This window comes from Arvicanthis niloticus, chromosome 5 (assembly GCF_011762505.2).
Source record: "Arvicanthis niloticus isolate mArvNil1 chromosome 5, mArvNil1.pat.X, whole genome shotgun sequence".
NCBI lineage: Eukaryota > Metazoa > Chordata > Mammalia > Rodentia > Muridae > Arvicanthis > Arvicanthis niloticus.
The window spans coordinates 23,510,209-23,521,092 of NC_047662.1; the positions used below are offsets into that span (position 1 = coordinate 23,510,209).

General features: G+C 48.4%; 1 pseudogene; it reads right to left on the bottom strand.

Moving 5' to 3' along the window:
• Window positions 1-1,541: 1,541 nt before the first annotated feature.
• On the bottom strand, window positions 1,542-1,657 carry LOC117709733 (small nucleolar RNA SNORA17; annotated as a pseudogene).
• Between the last annotated feature and the right edge of the window lie 9,227 nt (window positions 1,658-10,884).

A 10,884-nucleotide genomic window follows, 5' to 3' on the forward strand; every position in this document is an offset into this window, starting at 1 on the left:
ATGGAGATCCTGGAGTTTTGGATCTGTAGAATCTGTATTCTAGCAGTTCACGAACGGAGTAGATGTTGGGGTGGACCAACTTAAAGCCCTGGATGTGGGCCTGAGAAGCTTCTGAGCGGTGCTTACTCTCCCAGGAGTTGCAGACGGTGATGGACATCACCAGTTCTCCCACTCTCATGACCCTAGGGTCTGCCGTAGATGGTGAGGGACAAGGAAGAGGAGAGCATCTCCCCCTCATCTGCACCATGGCCCAGCAGACAAGAGCTAGCTCTCCATGCTCATACCCTAGGGGCAAGCTCATCTGCAACCCCCACATCCAGGGCTAGCTCTACTGTGCTGCCCAGGCAAGGTGCAGGGCCCAGTCTCTTCCAGAGCACTGCGCAGGTGACGTGCAGGGACAGCTCTACTGTTCTCACGACTCCACAGCCAGTGCTCCTGCCTGCTGTAGGTGGCAAGGGGTGAGGGGCTCTCTCTCACCCACTCTGCCACATGGAAGACAAGTTGAAGGGCCAGCTCTCCCACACTCACACCGTCAGGGCCCACTCACCCAAGTCATCAGAGTCAGTAAGTAAGGACAGCTCTGCTGCTCTCATGACCCCATGGGGCCAATTCTCCAGCCTGCCACCAGTGGTGAGGGCAAAGCACAGAGGAGGGGATTTCTCCCTTCCTGTGTCACTGCACAGCAGACAAGAGGCAGGACCAGCTCTCCCATACTTATGCCTTCAGGGCTGGCTCACCCCAAACCTCCACATCCAGAGCCAGCTTTACTGTGCTGCTCAGGTGAGGTGCAGGACCTGCTCTCCCAAGCACTGCAACTGGTGAGGGGCAGGGTTATCTCTTCTGCTCTTATGACCTCAGGGCCAGCTCTCCCACAGTGCCCAGGTGAGGGGTGGGGCAAGCCCTCAGACATCAATTTGTCCCTGGGTAGCAGCCCAGACCAGAAACATCTGCCTGGCTTTTGGTGGTAACAGACCCCTGTTACTGCAGGGCCACAGACCCAGACATGGCTTCTGGTGGCAGCCCAGGCCAGGTCCTAGGTGGCATCACCGGCTACTGACATCAGGCTATCCCTCACTACCCTCGAGTCTCCAGCTCTGCCTCTCTTCATTGTGCCCACCTCCTTCTGTTTCTCTTTCTCTTCCATTTCTCCACCACTTACTTGCTCCTCTTAATGGCGCCTAGAGTTTATGAATGTCTGGCTGGCGGGGGGTGGGGAGGAGACTCTTAGGGGTTCTATGGCTCACTTGTACATTATGGCCCTGGACATCAGGCATGGTCTCCCCCAACCGTGAATCTGCACTGCACCAGACTGATGGTCATCCCAGGCTAGTTCCCTGTCTGGGGGTTCCATGGCTCCAGTCTGTGCGGTTGACTCAGGCTTGTTCCTTCTCTGGCCTGCCTAAGTAGCCTCTTGCAAGGGTCATCTGTCTTGGGCTCACTCCCGCACAGGGCCTGTGGTCCCAGACAGGGTTCTTCTAGTTTCCTGATTGCCCCTAGTCCTAAGAGCCCGTCTGGTCCTGCCTGGCACCAGACCGGTGGTCATTTCAAGCTTGCTTCTTTAGATGTTCTCAGGTCTGAACATAGGCTCTCTCCTCTCTGCCACCTGCGGACACACACGTGACACAGCAGCCACACCTGCAGTGCCTCTAGGGGCGGGCTCCTTTCCTTGTTATCTGTTTGCTTTCTCTTTAATGATACCTGCATTTTTCTTTTCTAAGAAGAAAGAAAGTATCCTTATGATGAGCTCATTTGAGTGTGTTGTTCACAGGACGCAGGTGTTAGCCAGGAACACGCCATTTTGAAAATCTCTATTTTGATTGGACTGTGACAATTCTGCAATAATTTACTTTCCAGAACTGCAGAAACACCTTGTCTTCCCTGCCCACCACAGGAATAGCAGATCAGGAAGAGTCCTCATTGACTATCTGACATTCTGTAACTGAGTGCTCACTGGCTATCCCCAATATCAGAAAACAGTGAGAAAAAGAGAGAAGGAAAACCCTCTGATCTACTCCCCCACCTCCTTCCTCTGAACTCCCTCAGAAGGGACCCCCACATTACCAAGTGAACCTGATTGTTCCTCAGAGCGCCCAATCACTGCTGTCTGCCTGTCGGCTAATGGCATTAATCTCCTCTAATTGATGTCTTATAAAAAAGAAAGAAAGAAAGAAAAAGAAAACCTATCACAATGTCCCCTTCAAACTCCAAGCCCAAAAACCTTCATGGAGGTCTGACAATTATGAACCTTTTGGCGAGCCCTTTCTGTGTGCCTCCCTGTGACTCCTTCATGACTCATTGCCAGAAATGAGACCCAGGATCCTACCCAAGACATGTGTCCAGCACAACTTCCAGAAAGCAAAAGTTCATTTAAAATACAAGCATTCGCATGTTCACCCACAGCATCCGCCTGCAGTGTAATCAGTCTGTATGTTGAAGATGCCGCCATGAGGAATCACGGCCCTGTGGGCTGGTCTGCTAACAGGTGAGGACAAGGCACACAGGTAGAAGAAAAAGCAATGACCCCAGTGACCCAACTCCCTTTCTCCATGTGCTCTCAGGCCTGAGACCCAGGCCCATCCTCCTTCGTTACCCCAACTGCTGCTCTCACCTAGATCTCACCAGGGCAGGAGCCAAGAGCTCTAAGATACAGCCAGCCTGTCCCACCACTCAGTGAGAGCCCAGCAGGCACCCTGCCCGGTCTCCCTGTGGGCTCACTTTGACAACCAGAGCATAGTACACTTGAGACATGAGCTCAAGCCTGAAGAACAGGAAGGTGAATTGCAGGAGAGAGGGCAGTTGAGCTCAGGAGGCAGAACGAGAGAGCTGTCCTGAAAAGCTGGAGGAAGGGAGGAGAAGGAAGAAGAGGAAGGTGAGGTCAGAGGTGACAGGAAGGGTCAGGGAAAGAGAAAAAGCTCTCAGGTAACAGGCCTGACAGGGACTCTTTGCTCCTTCATTTTGGCTATCAGACTATTGAAACAATGCCCCCCAACATTAGAATACCCAACAGATTGGAGGAGAGAAAGCCTAAAGCCCGGGCCAACCAGACTGGAAAGGGATTGTAGTTTGCCTGACCAGCTTGCAGGAGAATGATGCATCATGGATGGGCAGGGCCACTTCTCAACCAGGACCGCTAAGATCCAAGCAACTCCCGCCTCCACTAAAGCCTAAGCCTCATACCAGGCTCCCAACGGCAGACTATGGGCTTTGGGGGAATGTGGCCACATTGAACAAATCTTGTTTGTTTGTTTGTTTACCATTAATTTGGCTGTTTTTAATTAGCTTATCCAGGAGAGGTGGCTGTACCAGGCTTGTTGGGATGTTGGGGCACAGACTGTGACCCTAAGTCTAGTTAGACCTGGAGGCAGAACATCCAGGTATCATGCTTATGAAAATCAGTCTATCCCAGGCACTGTGTCTGTGTGTCCGTATGTCTGTGTATGTATTTATATCCCATCTGTGCATACACACACACACACGCACACACACACACATGTGTATGTATGTATGTGTGTGCAAGCTCATGCTTACCCACACAAATGTGCACATGCAAACAAACACATACATACATAAACACTGTATGCACACAAGAATAAAGATGAAGCATCAGATTCAAAATTAAACAAGCAAATTAATATTTACTTAAGCTGAGCAACCAAGCCATAATAAACTGTGGATGTTTAAAAGCCAACAATTACCAAGAGCAGTGTGGAACTGACGCAAATCCCACTGCATCCTGATGTCTTCTGGCTGCATCCCCTAAGCTCTTTGGGCTATATCCCCCCCCTTACCCCCACCATACCACCTCAACATCCTCAGAAGAATAGAAAACAGGGTCAGGCTCTCCTCCAGACACTTCATCAGAACTGGTTTCTGTCAGCTATCCTTCCAAGTGTCTTTCACCTTCAGAATGTGTTGCAGATGACGTCATGGGAACTTTCAGAGCTGCTGTCAAGTTTGGGCAGTGCTCTGTCAAAGATCCTTTGTACGTGCATGGTGAGATCTGAGGGCACAGCAGGTTTTCTTTGCTCTTTCTAATCCTCATTAATCTTATGAATCGACAACGCTCATTAGCTGTAGCACTTGGGGTCCCAGAAGGGGCTTTGGAGAGCCGTGGCCCTCCAGCATAAGCTTCTTTAGGCTTTGGGAAAAAGCCACCTGCATCTGGAAGGTTCTCATGGGATGGGGAGTGAGTCAGCACTGGGGCTGCTGCAAGGCAGAGAAGTGCAGGTTGTGGGAGTCGCAGGGAAACTCCAGATCATAGCAGGGAGACAAGATGGCAGATGGACAGGGATGAACATGGCTGGTGCAGACCTGGGAGAAGAAAGGGATTGATCCTGAGTGACTAAAGCCAGGCTTGCTGCCTTCTGACTTTTTCTCTCCGTGTTCTCTTTGGACTGAGGCCTGGGCACATGCCTTGCCTCTGCCTGCTTCCCTTCACACGGAGCTGAAGCCTCAACACACCAGAAGCAGGCACCCACCCAGAGCTGACAATCATACAGTGAGTGTCACGTACCTCAGCTTTCAGCGGGAGCATATAGGTTTGTGCTGGACAAAAACCAACCAGCTCAAGTATGAAGGCTCTGACAGGAAGGTATCTTGCTGGGCCAAGGGGATCTCAAGAATAACACAGACACACACACACACACACACACACACACACACACACACCTTAAAGGAAGTCTGGCTCCAAGGCCAGGACCATTTGCAAGGTAAACTCCTAAATATCCTTTGGGCTACAGGCTGGTATGCCAGATGTGCTTAGAATTCAAGGACAGAGGCCCGGAACAGAGGGCAACTGGCCAAGGGTGAGGAAGGATGAGTCGGCTGAGGCTGGAAAAACATTCTGCACTGGAGAGACATGTGCTGCCCGAGGCACCAGCTGTCCTGGAGGCTTGCTGCCCTGCTCAGAGAGCTGCTGCGGCAGCCATCAGCACCAGCAGGCATCAGCACAGCCTACAGGATGAAGGACAGCTGTACTGATGCTGAGGGATGGCTGTGGAAACAGCATCCCAATGAGTTTGAGGCTAGTCCTGAGGCCCCAGATGAGCTCAAGGCTAGCCCTGAGCCCCAGAAATTCTTTCTGAAGACTCTCATCCTTTAAAATGGCAAGCATAAAAATAACCTTATTTCTAGTAGTACTGACATTGGACTTGGTACTTATGCCCCGCACCTGCTTTGTCTAGAGCCCTGCTCTGTGGTCTCCAGGTTTCCTGCCTTAGGTCTGTATCCCTAAGCCCGGTATCTAACACTAAGCAATTTGGGAAGATCTGAGGGGGAAAGTGGGAAGGGTCGACACCTGCATGTTAGAGTCAGTAGAGACAGAGATGGGACAGGGGGATGGAGGCAGCCAGGAATTGCTGGGCAAGGACAGGGAAGAAGGTTTGGAGAGGACTCAAGGATGCTAGAGTGAGGGCTTCGCATTGAGGCTGATTGGGCAGAATGTGATTGACAAGAGGCTAAAGAGCGGGTGATGATGAGGCAGCTTGACTCGTGTGGGGCAGACACCAGTCCTGCCACTCCTGACCGGCCTCTACGTGTGTCTTCAGACCGTACACATCTGGACACCAGCCTGTCCTCGTTCCCTTCCCTCTGCTGTAGCTTTACGCCTCTGTGCTACTAGAACACTGTCCTTCTCTCTCTAACCCTCCATCAGAGTCCAGGTCCTACAATTAGAAGTGACCCTTGGAGTCACCTGGCAATCAACACCATCATGTTTCACTAAAACTAATCTAGGACTGGGGGTAGCTCGGTTGATAGAGTGCATGTCTAGCATGCACAAGACCCTGGGGTCCACCCCCAGTGTTGAATAAATAAAACTGGGAGAGATGGTACACACCTGTGATCCCCAGGGGGACCAGAAGTTCAAGGTCACCTTGGGCTACATACCCAGTTTGAGGTCAGCCTAGGACACACAAGATCTCTCTCAAAAAAGTTCAGTTAACTTAAATCCAGAGAAATGGTCACGATGTGGGTAAGGTCACATAGCCAGAGAGGGACTGGGTAGGCAAGATGGCTGGTGTGCAGACTCTAGTGCTTAGGGTTGACTCCGCAGCTCAACAGGGCTGCTGAGTGTTTCAGATCAGGCCTTCAGACAGCAGCAGAGGCTCTGCCCATCATGGATAGACCAGATTCCAGACCATTGCTTTGGATCAGATCTACCCATGAGCCGCTTGTTGAGAAGCAGAGGCCTGGCAAAGCACCACGCTCCAAGGAGCCCATGGAAGCATCAGGGAACGCAGGCCATACTGATCTGAATGAAGCCTTTGCTGCAATCCCATCTGCTAACACTCTGCGGGTTCCAGCAAACCACAGGCCAAGTTTAGAGGAAAGGAGCTGGGAGATAAGTCACATGTCAAGGCAGAAGATAAAGGGAGAATTAACTTCTATCTGCCTGGTTTCCAGAGCGAGCCCCACCGAACATCAGTGGCAAAGCTGTGTCCTGGGAAACGATTTTAATGGAGACTTATGTGTATAGCCCAGCAGCCAACGTCCTATAAGAGAAATGCATTCTCAAATATGCAGGAGATCGGGAAAGTCAGCCCTCCCTAAGCCTCCAGCAGAGTCTACTTGAAGACTTAATCCAACCAGCCCAGAAGATAATTCAAAGAACTCACAGCAGCCACCAAATCTACAGGGTGGTGAGCCTGGACATCCAGAATAATTTTAAGAGCAAAGTTGAACCAAACGCTGTCATAATGGTTACAGAATAGAATACAAGTTGTGGGGGACTTGAAAGAAAAGCTATACACTAAGAAATAAAGATTTGAAGGTGATAACCGAGAGGGGAAATCCTACCGATGAAAGCCAGCGAGTGTTGGGGGAGAGGAGAGGAAGACAGCAGCATGATGTTAGTTATCTCCTCTTCGTGGTGGGTTGTGGATGGGGGGGGTAGTCAGTTAGCTAAGGGCCAACGAGATGGCTCAGTGCATAAAGGTGCTTGCCATTAAGCCTTGGTGACCTGAGTCCAAGCCCTAGGACCCACATGGTAGGAGACAAAAGACTCTTACAAGTTATCCTCTGACCTCTAGCTCATACCGTACCACACCACATCACCTCCATCACACACAGAGTAAAAAAAAAAAAAAATGTAATAAGAAAGTTTAAAACGTCGCTCAGTTGAGAACAGCAGACTATCCACATCATTTAAAAAGACAGAAATGAAATTTAAACCAGAGTGCCTGTCAACACAGTATCAAAACAGGGAGGGATAAAAAGCCATAAAGCACAAAGACAGTGGCGGGTGTCACAAAAACACAGGACAGACACATAGAAATGAGTGAAAGCAACAGAAAATGGCCATTGTTAGATAAATAAGGTTGGTAGAGGGATCTCTCGCTGTGAGCCGGAGCAATGATTACTCTACCAGAAATACCCAGGGAGACGGGTGTCTTAGTTACTGTTCTATGGCTGTGAAGAGACACAACGACCAAGGCAACTTTTATAAAAGAAAGCATTTAATTGGGGCCTGGCTTACAGCTTCAGAGGGTTAGTCCATGATCATCAAGACAGGGAGCATAGTGACATGCAGATGGCAGGGAGGAAGAGTGACACTAGGTCAGGTGTGGACTTGTGAAACCTCAAAGCCCACTCCCAGAGAAACACCTTCTCCAACAAAGCCACACCTCCTCCAACAAGGCCACGCCTCTCCCAACAAAGCCACACCTTCTCCAATGAAGCCACACCCCTAACAAGGCCACACCTCCTCCAACAAGGCCACACCCCCTAATCCTTTCTAAACAGTTCATCATCTGGGGGTTAAGCATGCAGATGTACAAGCCTCTGAGGTAATTCTCTTTCAGTCTACCACAACATGGCTCAATGAAGGGCTAACTGGGCAAGCTTGAGGACCTAAGCTTTGATGCCCAGATCCCACCTAAGAAAAGCCAGGCAGGTGGCAAGCATCTGCAGCACAGCAATGGAGGACACAGGCAGAGGGATGTTTGGGATGGAGTCCATGAGACCCAGGTTCACAGGAAGACCATGTCCCAAGATACACAAGCTAGAAAGACAGCTAAGAGCACATGTAGCTCTTGCAGGGAACCCAGGTTCAATTCCCAGCACCCACATGGTGGCTCACAACCACCTGCAACTCCAACTCTAGGGCATCTGATGCCTTGCTCTGACCTCCAGGGCACCAAGCACTCAGGTAACGCACATACACACATACAGATAAAAATACTCACACATGAAGTAAAATGAATAAATCTAATAAAAATAAATAAACAAATAAGGTGCAGAAGTGATATAGGAAAATACTGCACACTGGTCTCTGGCCTCCATATGTATCCCCAAGGGTGAGTGCTTCTATACATACATATCAAAGCTGCACACATATGTGTATCACACACACATACACACTATACTATACACATACACCACACCAAACACACACGCATCACATACCACACACATATACAAACATAGATCACACTGCTCATGTCACCACTCACCACACATACACACCACACACATACACACCCCCACACCACAGACATACCACAAACATATATACACACAATATATCACACACACTACACACACACATCATACCATATACACACACCAAACACACACACATCACACACCACACACATATACATGTCACATACTACACACACATACCATATATACACACAGAGACCACACCACTCACATCTCACACATATACCACACATACACACACCACACATACACACACCACACATACACACATACCACACATACACACATACCACACATATATACACATCACATACACACACACCACACATACCACATGCCATACATATACACACAACACACATATACACACATCACACATACAGGCCACACACACACACATACCACACATACACACAACACACATACACACAACACACATATACACACATCACACATACACACAGGCCACACATACACACACACCACACATACACACACACCCCACATATACACACCACACATACACACACAACACATATACATACACGCCACACATACATACACAGCACACATATACACACAGCACACATACCACACATCACACATCATCACATATACACACATCACACATATACACACACCACACATATACACAGCACAATACACACACGCCACACATACACACATATCACACATACACATACCACACATATACACAAGCCACAATATACATGCACACCACACATACACACCACACACAGACACCACACATATTCATACATCACACACACATTACACACACACACATTCATACATCATACACACACATTAGACACACACATACACACACACCACACATACACACACAACACATATTCATACATCACACGCACACATTACACACATACATACATGCACACCACACATATTCATATATCACACACACGTTACACACACACATACATACACCACACATATGCATACATCACACACACATTACATACACACACACCACAGAGAGTGGAGGACAGCATTACAGCATTACAGGAGGGCAGAGTGGAATAAAAGCAGATGAGGTCAAAAAGATGAACCAAGAGCAAAGCTCCACCACAAAACTGTCCCCGGCCATCTTTGTGTTTTGTTTTTAAAAGACAGAGTCTCACTAAGTTGCCAGCTGGCCTTGAACTCACTTTGTAGTCCAGCTAGGCCTTGATCTTGTAATCCTTTTCCGCTGGGATTACAGCTGGGATTACAGGCCTATTCCACCAAGTCCAGTAACAAAAGAAACCTTATGGGATGGAAGAGGTCATTTTTTAATGATTAACAATGTAATAAGCCCAAAGATACAATCAACTTTAATCAATGTGAACCAATTACATAACATTCAAATGTATGAAGTAGAAACTGCAGGAGATACAAAGATAAATCTAACTGAAACAAATTATCTATGGAAACTTCAAAGGTTTCCCTTGGCCAGTTACATATCTAGAAGAAAAGTTATCTTAAGAGATGAGCAACATTGTTGATAAAATCTATAAGTCAGGCATCCAAGTAACCCTTTGTTCTCCAGTAAGGAAATATGGCATTGTATTATTATAATTATTGCATAATCATCTTTATTTTATATTATTATATAATCATCATCATCATCATTGTGGGTATGCATGTTTGTTCCTGTCTTAGTGCATGTGGGTACAGTGCCCAAAGAGACCAGAAGAGGGCGTTAGATCCCCTGAGGCCGAAGTTACAGGCAGTTGTGAGCTGCCCAGCGTGAGTGCTGGGCACTGAACTTGGGTCCCCTGTGAGAACAGTGAGCGCTCTTAACCTCTGAGCCGGCATCTGTTCAGTCCTCTGTCTTTGACTTTTTAAAAAACTTAGTTGTCTGTCAAAAATAAAGCCCATTCAGTTTCTGAAGCAGCTCCCACACGCTCTGCCTGCTGATGGAGGTGGTATAGCCACACGTGACAGGCAGGTGTTGCAGAGCACTGGCCTCTGAACACAATAGTGATGTCTTCATCAGGGTAGCTCTGGCTACTTATAAGAGACTCCAGCTGCACTGGAGAGAGGACTCAGTGGTTAAGACTGTGCTCTGCTCTTGCAGAGGACCCGAGTTCAGTTCAAGCCCAGCAGCTGGTAAATACCTATTACTCCAGTTCCAGGGGATCAGTTGGCTCCACAGGCACCCACACTCACAGATGTGCACATACTCACACACACAAACATGTGTGAAGACACATTATTTCCTCAAACAAAAAGACCAGGCCTGTTGTCTGTTAGTGTTCCTTCATAGAGATAGGAGGGCAAGGTCTCTCCCTCCTGCACCTCCTAACTAGCTGTGTATAATTCTGCCCCAGATTGCCTATGACTTCACGGTATCAGAGATACCAGGCATACAGAGTGTGAAAAGTAGCTAAGTGTGTGTGTGTGTGTGTGTGTGTGTGT